Genomic DNA, 13143 nt, shown 5'->3' with positions numbered 1-13143 from the left:
TAGGAGAGGAGAGGAGAGACGGGTAGGAGAGGAGAGGAGAGACGGGGTAGGAGAGGAGAGGAGAGACGGGTAGGAGAGGAGAGGAGAGACTGGTAGGAGAGGAGAGACGGGTAGGAGGGAGGAGAGACGGGTAGGAGGGAGGAGAGACGGGTAGGAGGGAGGAGAGACGGGTAGGAGAGCTGAGAAACAGGTAGGAGGGAGGAGAGACGGGTAGGAGAGAGGAGAGACGGGTAGGAGAGAGGAGAGACGGGTAGGAGAGAGGAGAGACAGGTAGGAGGGAGGAGAGACGGACCCCTAGGAGAGAGGGAGAGGAGAGACGGTAGGAGAGAGGAGAGACGGGTAGGAGGGAGGAGAGATTCGGGAGGAGAGAGGAGAGACGGGTAGGAGAGAGGAGAGAGGGAGAGGAGAGACGGGTAGGAGAGAGGAGAGACGGGTAGGAGGGAGGAGAGACGGGTAGGAGAGAGGAGAGAGGGAGAGGAGAGACGGGTAGGAGAGAGGAGAGACGGGTAGGAGGGAGGAGAGACGGGTAGGAGGGAGGAGAGACAGGTAGGAGAGAGGAGAGAGGAGAGGAGAGACGGTAGGAGAGAGGAGATACGGGTAGGAGAGAGGAGAGAGGGAGAGGAGAGAGGAGAGACGGGTAGTAGAGAGGAGAGAGGAGAGACGGGTAGTAGAGAGAGAGGAGAGACGGGTAGTAGAGAGAGAGAGAGGAGAGACGGTAGTAGAGAGGAGAGAGGAGAGACGGGTAGTAGAGAGGAGAGAGGAGAGACGGGTAGTAGAGAGGAGAGAGGAGAGACGGGTAGTAGAGAGGAGAGAGAGAGACGGGTAGTAGAGAGGAGAGAGGAGAGACGGGTAGTAGAGAGGAGAGAGGGAGAGGGTAGTAGAGAGGAGAGAGGAGAGACGGGTAGTAGAGAGGAGAGAGGAGAGACGGGTAGTAGAGAGGAGAGAGGAGAGAGGAGAGACGGGTAGTAGAGAGAGAGAGGAGAGAGGAGAGACGGGTAGTAAAGAGAGGAGAGAGGAGAGAGGAGAGACGGGTAGTAGAGAGGAGAGAGGAGAGAGGAGAGACGGGTAGTAGAGAGGAGAGAGGAGAGAGGAGAGACGGGTAGTAGAGAGGAGAGAGGGAGAGAGGAGAGACGGGGTAGTAGAGAGGAGAGAGGAGAGAGGAGAGACGGGTAGTAGAGAGGAGAGAGGAGAGAGGAGAGACGGGTAGTAGAGAGGAGAGAGGAGAGACGGGTAGTAGAGAGGAGAGAGGAGAGACGGGTAGGAGAGGAGAGACTGGAAGGAGAGGAGAGACGGGTAGGAGGGAGGAGAGATGGGTAGTAGAGAGGAGAGAGGGAGAGGAGAGACGGGTAGGAGAGAGGAGAGACTGGTAGGAGAGAGGAGAGACGGGTAGGAGAGAGGAGAGAGGTCAGGTTACAGACAGGTGTGAGACGGGCATAGAGGTGAGACACAGACAGACGAAACAGAAAGTCAATTCCCACTAGTTTCGCACATACTAACATGAAGCATTCAGACTGTCATTCAAAGACAGACAGACAGACAGACAGACAGACAGACAGACAGACAGACAGACAGACAGACAGACAGACAGACAGACAGACAGACAGACAGACAGACAGACAGACAGACAGACAGACAGACAGACAGAACTGCCACGCAGAAAGATATATACAGACGTTGCTCTCTTACTGCCACATGATCAGAACAAATAGACAAAACCACACACACTGTGACCCTTCAACACACACACACACCCCCCAACCCACCACACACACTGTGACCATTTCTGTAACAGAGAGAAAAGTCAGCTGACACACACACTACAATCATTCCTGTCTCCCCCACACTACAATCATTCCTGTCCCCCCCCCACACACTACAATCATTCCTGTCCCCCCTCCACACACTAAAATCATTCCTGCCCCCCCACACTACAATCATTCCTGTCCCCCCCACACACTACAATCATTCCTGTCCCCCCACACACTACAATCATTCCTGCCCCCCACACACTACAATCATTCCTGTCCCCCCACTACAATCATTCCTGTCCCCCCACACACTACAATCATTCCTGTCCCCCTCACACACTACAATCATTCCTGTCCCCCCCCACACTACAATCATTCCTGTCCCCCCCCTCCACTACAATCATTCCTGTCTCCCCCACACACACTACAATCATTCCTGTCCCCCCACACTACAATCATTCCTGTCCCCCACACACTACAATCATTCCTGTCCCCCCCACACACTACAATCATTCCTGTCCCCCACACTACAATCATTCCTGTCCCCCACACTACAATCATTCCTGTCCCCCCACACTACAATCATTCCTGTCCCCCCACACACTACAATCATTCCTGTCCCCCACACTACAATCATTCCTGTCCCCCACACTACAATCATTCCTGTCCCCCCACACTACAATCATTCCTGTCCCCCCACACACTACAATCATTCCTGTCCCCCCCCCACACACTACAATCATTCCTGTCCCCCACACTACAATCATTCCTGTCCCCCCCACACTACAATCATTCCTGCCCCCCCACACACTACAATCATTCCTGTCCCCCCACACACTACAATCATTCCTGTCCCCCCACACTACAATCATTCCTGTCCCCCCCACACTACAATCATTCCTGTCCCCACACACTACAATCATTCCTGTCCCCCACACACACTACAATCATTCCTGCCCCCCACACTACAATCATTCCTGTCCCCCCCACACACTACAATCATTCCTGTCCCCCCCACACACTACAATCATTCCTGTCTCCCTCACACACTACAATCATTCCTGTCCCCCTCACACACTACAATCATTCCTGTCCCCCACACACACTACAATCATTCCTGTCCCCCCCCACACACTACAATCATTCCTGTCCCCCCACACACTACAATCATTCCTGTCCCCCCACACACTACAATCATTCCTGTCTCCCACACACTACAATCATTCCTGTCCCACACACTACAATCATTCCTGTCTCCCCCCACACACTACAATCATTCCTGTCTCCCCCCACACACACTACAATCATTCCTGTCTCCCCCCACACACACTACAATCATTCCTGTCCCCCACACACTACAATCATTCCTGCCCCTCTCTCTCTCTGACCTCTCCCTATCAAACCCCTCCCTCTCTGACCTCTCCCCAACAAACCCCTCCCTCTCTCTGACCTCTCCCCATCAAACCCCTCCCTCTCTCTGACCTCTCCCCATCAAACCCCCTCCCTCTCTCTGACCTCTCCCCATCAAACCCCCTCCCTCTCTCTGACCTCTCTCCATCAAACCCCTCCCTCTCTGACCTCTCCCCATCAAACCCCTCCCTCTCTCTGACCTCTCCCCATCAAACCCCTCCCTCTCTCTGACCTCTCCCCATCAAACCCCTCCCTCTCTCTGAGCTCTCCCCATCAAACCCCCTCCCTCTCTGAGCTCTCCCCATCAAACCCCCTCCCTCTCTCTGACCTCTCCCCATCAAACCCCTCCCTCTCTCTGACCTAACCCCATCAAACCCCTCCCCATCAAACCCCCTCCCTCTCTCTCTCTGACCTCTCCCCATCAAACCCCCTCCCTCTCTCTGACCTCTCCCCAGGACCCCCTCGCTGACCTCTCCCCATCAAACCCCCTCCCTCTCTCTCTCTGACCTCTCCCCAGGATCCCCTCGTTGACCTCTCCCCAGGACCCCCTCGTTGACCTCTCCCCAGGACCCCCTCATTGACCATCTCCCCAACCCCCTCCCTCTGACCTCTCCCAAACCCCCTCCCTCTCCCTCTCTCTTACCGCGACACAGGTGAGTGCAGTGAGAACTCCAGAGAAGAACCCTCCTGCTCCTCTACCAGGACTGGTCTTGGGGATTCCTCTGGCTGCCTGATCACCATACCTACAGACAGGTTACACACACACAGACACAGGTTACACACAGACAGACAGGTTAGACAGGCTACAGCCCGGTAACAGACTGGTAACAGACCGGTAGCAGACTGGTAACAGACCGGTAGCAGACTGGTAACAGACCGGTAGCAGACCGGTTACAGACCGGTAGACATGCTAGCAGACCGGTAACAGACCGGTAACAGACTGGTAACAGACCGGTAACAGACTGGTAACAGACCGGTAACAGACCGGTAGCAGACCGGTAGCAGACCGGTAGCAGACCGGTAGCAGACCGGTAACAGACCGGTTACAGACCGGTTACAGACTGGTTACAGACCGGTTACAGACCGGTAACAGACCGGTTACAGACCGGTTACAGACCGGTTACAGACCGGTTACAGACTGGTTACAGACCGGTTACAGACCGGTTACAGACCGGTTACAGACCGGTTACAGACCGGTTACAGACCGGTTACAGACCGGTAACAGACCGGTAACGGACCGGTAACAGACTGGTAGCAGACCGGTAGCAGACCGGTAACGGACCGGTAACACGACTGGTTACAGACCGGTTACAGACTGGTAACAGACCGGTTACAGACCGGTTACAGACATGCTACAGACCGGTAGCAGACTGGTTACAGACCGGTAGCAGACTGGTAACAGACTGGTAGCAGACTGGTTACAGACCGGTAGCAGACTGGTAACAGACCGGTAGCAGACTGGTAACAGACCGGTAGCAGACTGGTAACAGACTGGTAGCAGACTGGTAACAGACCGGTAGCAGACTGGTAACAGACCGGTAGCAGACTGGTAACAGACTGGTAGCAGACTGGTAACAGACTGGTAGCAGACTGGTTACAGACCGGTAGCAGACCGGTTACAGACCGGTTACAGACCGGTTACAGACCGGTAACAGACTGGTAACAGACCGGTTACAGACATGCTACAGACCGGTAGCAGACTGGTTACAGACCGGTAACAGACTGGTTACAGACCGGTAACAGACTGGTTACAGACCGGTAGCAGACTGGTTACAGACTGGTTACAGACCGGTAACAGACGGGTTACAGCCCGGTAACAGACGGGTTACAGCCCGGTAACAGACTGGTAACAGACCGGTAGCAGACTGGTAACAGACCGGTAGCAGACTGGTTACAGACTGGTAACAGCCCGGTTACAGACCGGTTACAGACTGGTAACAGACCGGTAACAGACTGGTTACAGACCGGTAACAGACGGGTAACAGCCCGGTAACAGACGGGTTACAGCCCGGTAACAGACTGGTAACAGACCGGTTTGGGGTGTCTACATGCTTCTGTAGATACAGGGCATTCAGAAGGTATTCAGACCCCTTCCCATTTTCCCACATTGTTACGTTACAGCCTTATTCTAAAATGAGTTTAATAAAAGATTTTAAAAAAGCCTCATCAATCTACACACAATACCCCATAATGACATCACAATACCCCATAATGACATCACAATACCCCATAATGACATCACAATACCCCATAATGACATCACAATACCCCATAATGACATCACAATACCCCATAATGACATCACAATACCCCATAATGACATCACAATACCCCATAATGACATCACAATACCCCATAATGACATCACAATACCCCATAATGACATCACAATAACCCATAATGACATCACAATACCCCATAATGACATCACAATACCCCATAATGACATCACAATACCCCATAATGACATCACAATACCCCATAATGACATCACAATACCCCATAATGACATCACAATACCCCATAATGACATCACAATACCCCATAATGACATCACAATACCCCATAATGACATCACAATACCCCATAATGACATCACAATACCCCATAATGACATCACAATACCCCATAATGACAAAGCAAAAATAGGTTTTTAGAAATGTTTGCAAAAAAATTAAATAAACTGAAATACCTTATTTACATAAGTATTCAGACCCTTTGCTATGAGACTCAAAATTGAGCTCAGGTGCATCCTGTTTCCATTGATCATCCTCGACAGGTTTCTACAACTTGATTGGAGTCCACCTGTGGTAAATTCAATTGATTGGACATGATTTGTAAAGGCACACACCTGTCTATATAAGGTCCCACAGTTGACAGTGAATGTCAGAGCAAAAACCAAGTCATGAGGTCAAAGGAACTGTCAGTAGAGCTCAGAGGCAGGATTGCATCGAGGCACAGATTTCGGGAAGGGTACAAAAACATTTCTGCAGCATTGAAGGTCCCCAAGAACACAGTGGTCTCCATCATTCTTAAATGAAGGACGTTTGGAACCACCAAGACTCTTCCTGGAGCTGGCCGCCCGGCCAAATTGAGCAGTCGGGAGAAGGACCTTGGTCAAGGAGGTGACCAAGAACCTGATGGTCACTCTGACAGAGCTCCAGAGTTCCTCTGTGGAGATGGGAGAACCTTCCAGAAGGACAACCATCACTGCAGCACTCCACCAATCAGGCCTTTATGGTGGAGTGGCCAGACGGAAGCCACTCTTCAGTAAAAGGCCCATGACAGACCACTTGGAGTTTGCCAAAAGGCACCTAAAGACTCTCAGACCTGATGAAACATGATTTTTTGGTCTGTTGAAACGAACTCCTTGGCCTAAATGCCAAGCATCATGTCTGGAGGAAACCTGGGACCATCCCTACGGTGAAGCATGGTGTTGGCAGCATCATGCTGTTTTTCAGCGGCAGAGAGACTAGTCAGGATCAAGGCAAAGATGTACGGAGCAAAGTACAGAGAGTGATCCTTGATGAAATCCTGAGCGCTCTGGAGCAGGTTGTCAGACTGGGGAAAAGGTTCACCTTCCAAAGGGACAACGACCCTAAAGCACACAGCCAAGACAACGCAGGAGTGGCTTTTGGGCAAGTCTCTGAATGTCCTTGAGTGGCCCTGCCAGAGACCGGACTTGAACCTGATCTAGCATCTCTGGAGAGACCTGAAAATAGCTGTGCAGCGACGCTTCCCTTCCAACCTGACAGAACTTGAGAAGAATGGGAGAAACTCCCCAAATACAGGTGTGCCATCATTCACATGAAGACTCGAGGCACCTTTGGTAGCGATTACAGCATCAACAAAGTACTGAGTAAAGGGTCTGAAAACGTACGTAAATGTGATAGTTTTTTAATAATAAATTAACGAGGGAAAATAAACAATTTCATCAATTTTAGATTAAGGCTGTGACCTAACAAAATGTGGAGTAAGTCAATAGGTCTGAATACTTTCCGAAGGCACTGTATGTATATATACAGTACCAGTCAAAAGACAGGACGTAACCCCTTGAATGATTAGGTTTCTTCATTTTTAAAAACTATTTTCTACATTGTAGAATAACAGTGAAGAGATCAAAACTATGAAATAACACGTATGGAATCATGTAGTAACCAAAACAAAGTGTTACATGGAAATATATTTTATATTTGAGAATCTTCAAAGTTGCCACCCCTTGCCCCGAAGACAGCCCTGCACACTCTTGGCATTCTCTCAACCAGCCTCATGAGGTAGTCACCTGGAATGCATTTCAATTAACAGGTGTGCCTTGTTAAAAGTTCATTTGTGGAATTTCTTTCCTTCTTAATGCATTTTGAGCCAATCAGTTGTGTTGCGACACATTAGGGGAGTTATACAGACAAACCATCTCAATTGGGTTGAGGGTGATTATGGAGGCCAGGTCAAAATAGCCCTTACACAGCCTGGAGGTGTGTTGGGTCACTGTCCTGTTGAAAAACAAGTGATGTGCAAACCAGATGGGATGGCGTATCACTGCAGAATGCTGTGGAAGCCATGCTGGTTAAGTGTGTCTTGAATTCTAAATAAATCACTGACAGTGTCACCAGCAAAGCACCATCACACCACCTCCTCCTCCATGCTTCACGGTGGGAACCACACATTCGGAGATCATCCGTTCACCTACTCTACGCCTCACAAAGACACTTCGGTTGGAACCAAAAATCTCCAATTTGGACTCCAGACCAAAAGGACATCCACCGGTCTAATGTTCATTGCTCGTGTTTCTTGGCCCAAGCAAGTCTCTTCTTATTATTGGTGTCCTTTAGTAGTGGTTTCTTTGCAGCAATTCAACCATGAAGGCCTGATTCACGCAGTCTCCTCTGAACAGTTGATGTTGAGATGTGTCTGTTACCTGAACTATGAAGCATTTATTTAGACTGCAATCTGAGGTGCAGTTAATTGCTGTTTTCTGAGCCAGGTAACTCTCATGAACTTATCCTCTGCAGCAGAGGTAACTCTGTGTCTTCCTTTCCTGTGTCCTCATGAGAGCCTGGTAACTCTAATGAACTTATCCTCTGCAGCAGAGGTAACTCTGTCTTCCTTTCCTGTGGCGGTCCTCATGAGAGACAGTTTCATCATAGCGCTTGATGGTTTTTGAGACTGCACTTGAAGAAACTTTCAAAGTTCTTGATATTTTCCGGGTTGACGGACCTTCATGTCTTAAAGTAATGATGAACCATCATTTCTCTTTGCTTATTTGAGCTGTTCTTGCCATAATATGGACTTGGTCTTTTACCACATAGCCCTATCTTCAGTATACCACCCCTACCTTGTCACAACACAACTGATTGGCTTAAACGCATTAAGAAGGAAAGAAAATCCACAATGAACTTTTAACATGAACTTTTAACAAGGCACACATGTTAATTGAAATGCCTTCCAGGTGACTACCTCATGAAGCTGGTTGAGAGAATGCCAAGAGTGTGCAAAGCTGTCAACAAGGCAATGGGTGGCTGCTTTGAGTAATCTCAAATAGGCCAGCAGGCTCTGAGTGTGTTAGTATAGTACCTCTGATAGAGCCAGCAGGCTCTGAGTGTGTTAGTACAGTACCTCTGATAGAGCCAGCAGGCTCTGAGTGTGTTAGTACAGTACCTCTGATAGAGCCAGCAGGCTCTGAGTGTGTTAGTACAGTACCTCTGATAGAGCCAGCAGGCTCTGAGTGTGTTAGTACAGTACCTCTGATAGAGCCAGCAGGCTCTGAGTGTGTTAGTACAGTACCTCTGATAGAGCCAGCAGGCTCTGAGTGTGTTAGTACAGTACCTCTGATAGAGCCAGCAGGCTCTGAGTGTGTTAGTACAGTACCTCTGATAGAGCCAGCAGGCTCTGAGTGTGTTAGTATAGTACCTCTGATAGAGCCAGCAGGCTCTGAGTGTGTTAGTACAGTACCTCTGATAGAGCCAACAGGCTCTGAGTGTGTTAGTACAGTACCTCTGATAGAGCCAGCAGGCTCTGAGTGTGTTAGTACAGTACCTCTGATAGAGCCAGCAGGCTCTGAGTGTGTTAGTACAGTACCTCTGAAAGGCCAGCAGGCTCTGGGAGATCTTGGGGTTCCCCTGGATCTCTGCTCTCCTCCTACCCACCACCTCTGAGAACAACCGCTCTACTGCATCTCTGAAAGAGGGAGGAGGCAGGTAGAAAGTAGGGAGAGGGGTAGAGGAGGGAGAGAGGAGGAGATGAGAGAGGGGTAGAGGAGGGAGAGAGGAGGGGATGAGAGAGGGGTAGAGGATGGAGAGAGGAGGGGATGAGAGAGGGGTAGAGGAGGGAGAGAGGAGGAGATGAGAGGGGTAAAGGAGGGAGAGAGGAGGGGATGAGAGAGGAGTAGAGGATGGAGAGAGAAGGGGATGAGAGAGGAGTAGAGGATGGAGAGAGGAGGGGATGAGAGAGGAGTAGAGGATGGAGAGAGGAGGGGAGAGAGGAGGGGAGAGAGGGTTAAAATCAGGTTAATGGGATGAAGAAGTCTATAAAATAAATTGTCCGTGTTTACATGGATGGATTTTTGGCCTTGGAGCTGGGTAAGACATGCCTCATTGGTTGAAGTTAAACATAAAGTAAAAAGCATCACATTGCAAGGTGGTGGGTGACACGCTGATACCCTGCCTGTAGCCCAGGTCTGCCCAACTCACTACTACTACTGATCTACCACGCTGATACCCTGCCTACCACTGACTGTAGCCCAGGTCAGTCCAACCCTCTTCCTGGAGATCTACTGTCCTGTACATTCAGGCCAACCCTCTTCCTGGAGATCTACTGTCCTGTGGGTTTTCAGTCCAACCCTCTTCCTGGAGATCTACTGTCCTGTACATTCAGGCCAACCTCTTCCTGGAGATCTACTGTCCTGTAGGTTCAGGAAAACCCTCTTCCTGGAGATCTAATGTCCTGTGGGTTTTCAGTCCAACCCTCTTCCTGGAGATCTACTGTCCTGTAGGTTCAGGCCAACCCTCTTCCTGGAGATCTACTGTCCTGTGGGTTTTCAGTCCAACCCTCTTCCTGGAGATCTACTGTCCTGTGGGTTTTCAGTCCAACCCTCTTCCTGGAGATCTACTGTCCTGTACATTCAGGCCAACCCTCTTCCTGGAGATCTACTGTCCTGTAGGTTCAGGCCAACCCTCTTCCTGGAGATCTACTGTCCTGTAGGTTCAGGCCAACCCTCTTCCTGGAGATCTACTGTCCTGTAGGTTCAGGCCAACCCTCTTCCTGGAGATCTACTGTCCTGTGGGTTTTCAGTCCAACCCTCTTCCTGGAGATCTACTATATAGAATTGCAATACATATGGTATCGGCACCTAAGTATGGTGATAATATGGTGATGTCTAGAGAGTAGTACCAGTACGTTAAGCTCATGCACCCTAGTACCTTACCTCAGCAGGATGTTGCACCTTACCTCAGCAGGATGTAGTACCTTACCTCAGCAGGATGTAGTACCTTACCTCAGCAGGATGTTGCACCTTACCTCAGCAGGATGTTGCACCTTACCTCAGCAGGATGTTGCACCTTACCTCAGCAGGATGTTGCACCTTACCTCAGCAGGATGTTGCACCTTACCTCAGCAGGATGTTGCACCTTACCTCAGCAGGATGTTGCACCTTACCTCAGCAGGATGTTGCACCTTACCTCAGCAGGATGTTGCACCTTACCTCAGCAGGATGTTGCACCTTACCTCAGCAGGATGTTGCACCTTACCTCAGCAGGATGTTGCACCTTACCTCAGCAGGATGTTGCACCTTACCTCAGCAGGATGTTGCACCTTACCTCAGCAGGATGTTGCACCTTACCTCAGCAGGATGTTGCACCTTACCTCAGCAGGATGTTGCACCTTACCTCAGCAGGATGTTGCACCTTACCTCAGCAGGATGTTGCACCTTACCTCAGCAGGATGTTGCACCTTACCTCAGCAGGATGTTGCACCTTACCTCAGCAGGATGTTGCACCTTACCTCAGCAGGATGTTGCACCTTACCTCAGCAGGATGTTGCACCTTACCTCAGCAGGATGTTGCACCTTACCTCAGCAGGATGTTGCACCTTACCTCAGCAGGATGTTGCACCTTACCTCAGCAGGATGTTGCACCTTACCTCAGCAGGATGTTGCACCTTACCTCAGCAGGATGTTGCACCTTACCTCAGCAGGATGTTGCACCTTACCTCAGCAGGATGTAGTACCTTACCTCAGCAGGATGTTGACTTTGGGGAAGCCCTCCCACTTTTCCCTGCATTCGGGGCACTCAGTCTTCCTAACTAAAGAGACTCCCACCAGAGAGCCAGGCAGTGGCGGAGAGAGGGGAAGCTGTGACCACAGTTCAACGTTGGTCGGAGTTGACCAGGACGTCGTAAGACAACAGTGGCACCCAAACTGGTCTTCGCTGATGGAGGGGCTGGCAGAGGGCCGGGGGCAATACACAGAGGGAGGGGGAAAAAACAAGAGGTCACAGGAGGGGTTAGGGGGGACAGGAGAGATCGGAGAATAGGGGGGACAGGGGGCGGGGGTTCAGAGGAGAGGAAACCCCTCCATCTGCTGGATCATCTGGGGTCTGGAGGAGAGAGACACAAAGAATAAGTGAGAGGGGGACAGAGGAGAGAGAACCAAAGAGGGACAGAGGAGAGAGAGAAACTAAAGAGGGGACAGACGGAGGAGAGAGACAGAACTAAAGAGGGGGACAGAGGAGAGAGAGAACTAAAGAGGGGAGATATAGACAACTAAATGAGGAGAGAGAGAAACTAAAGAGGGGGACAGAGGAGAGAGAAACTAAAGAGGGGGACAGAGGAGAGAGAGAACTAAAGAGGGGGACAGAGGAGAGAGAGAACTAAAGAGGGGGACAGAGGAGAGAGAGAACCTTTTGAAGAGGGGGACAGAGGAGAGAGAGAACTAAAGAGGGGGACAGAGGAGAGAGAGAACCAAAGAGGGGGACAGAGGAGAACTAAAGAGGGGACAGAGAACTAAAGAGGGGGACAGAGGAGAGAGAGAACTAAAGAGGGGACTAAATGAGGACCTGAGAGAGAAACTAAAGAGGGGGACAGAGGAGAGAGAAACTAAAGAGGGGGACAGAGAGAGAGACAGAGAACCAAAGAGGGGGACAGAGGAGAGAGAGAACCAAAGAGGGGGACAGAGGAGAGCGAGAACTAAAGAGGGGGACAGAGGAGAGAGAGAACCAAAGAGGGGGACAGAGGAGAGCGAGAACTAAAGAGGGGGACAGAGGAGAGCGCAAGAGAAAGAGAAAGAGCAAGAAACAGAATATGGGTTGTAAAAAAAAAACTTGCACTACTTGCACTTCCTTACAACACTATATTGTATATCTACATAATATGACATTTGAAATGTCTTGATTATTTTGGAACCTCTGTGAGTGTAATGTTCACTGTTATTGTTAATTATCTACTCCATTTGCTTTGGCAATATTAACATATGTTTCCTGTGCCAGTAGAGCCCTTGAATTGAATATATTTGAGCGAGAGAGAGCGAGAGAGACATACGAGAGAGAGACCTGAGAGAGACAAAGGGAGCGAGAGACAAAGGGAGAGAGACAAAGGAGAGAGAGACAAACAGAAAGGTGAGAGAGAGACAAAACGATGAACTGTGTAAGACCCCAAATGGCAACTTATTACCGCAAATCAAAATGTATTGGTCCTTTACACAGATGTTCAATGTTATTGCAGGTGCAGCAAAATGCACACCTTTCTAGCGCCAACATTGCAGTAATATTGAGCAATACACACTATCCAAAAGGAGGGGGGAAAAAAACAAGAAATATCACAACGACTACTTTTGACCAGAGCCCAGGGTCCATAGCATAGACACTCCTCCACAGCCCTATGGGTCATGGTCAGACATATAGTTTGACAACTCACTATAGTAGGGCAGACATATGTACACTCACTATACTAGGGAATAGGTTGCCATTTGGGATGACATTTTTTCAAATATTACAGA

At 49.9% G+C, this 13143-nt stretch overlaps 1 pseudogene; it reads right to left on the bottom strand.

Moving 5' to 3' along the window:
- Window positions 1-11619, bottom strand: part of LOC127917934 (bifunctional apoptosis regulator-like) — a 22810-nt pseudogene extending 11191 nt beyond the window's left edge.
- Between the last annotated feature and the right edge of the window lie 1524 nt (window positions 11620-13143).

The sequence above is a fragment of the Oncorhynchus keta genome, unplaced genomic scaffold (assembly GCF_023373465.1).
Source record: "Oncorhynchus keta strain PuntledgeMale-10-30-2019 unplaced genomic scaffold, Oket_V2 Un_contig_1248_pilon_pilon, whole genome shotgun sequence".
Lineage (NCBI taxonomy): Eukaryota > Metazoa > Chordata > Actinopteri > Salmoniformes > Salmonidae > Oncorhynchus > Oncorhynchus keta.
This window is presented reverse-complemented; position numbering and strand designations above follow the sequence as displayed.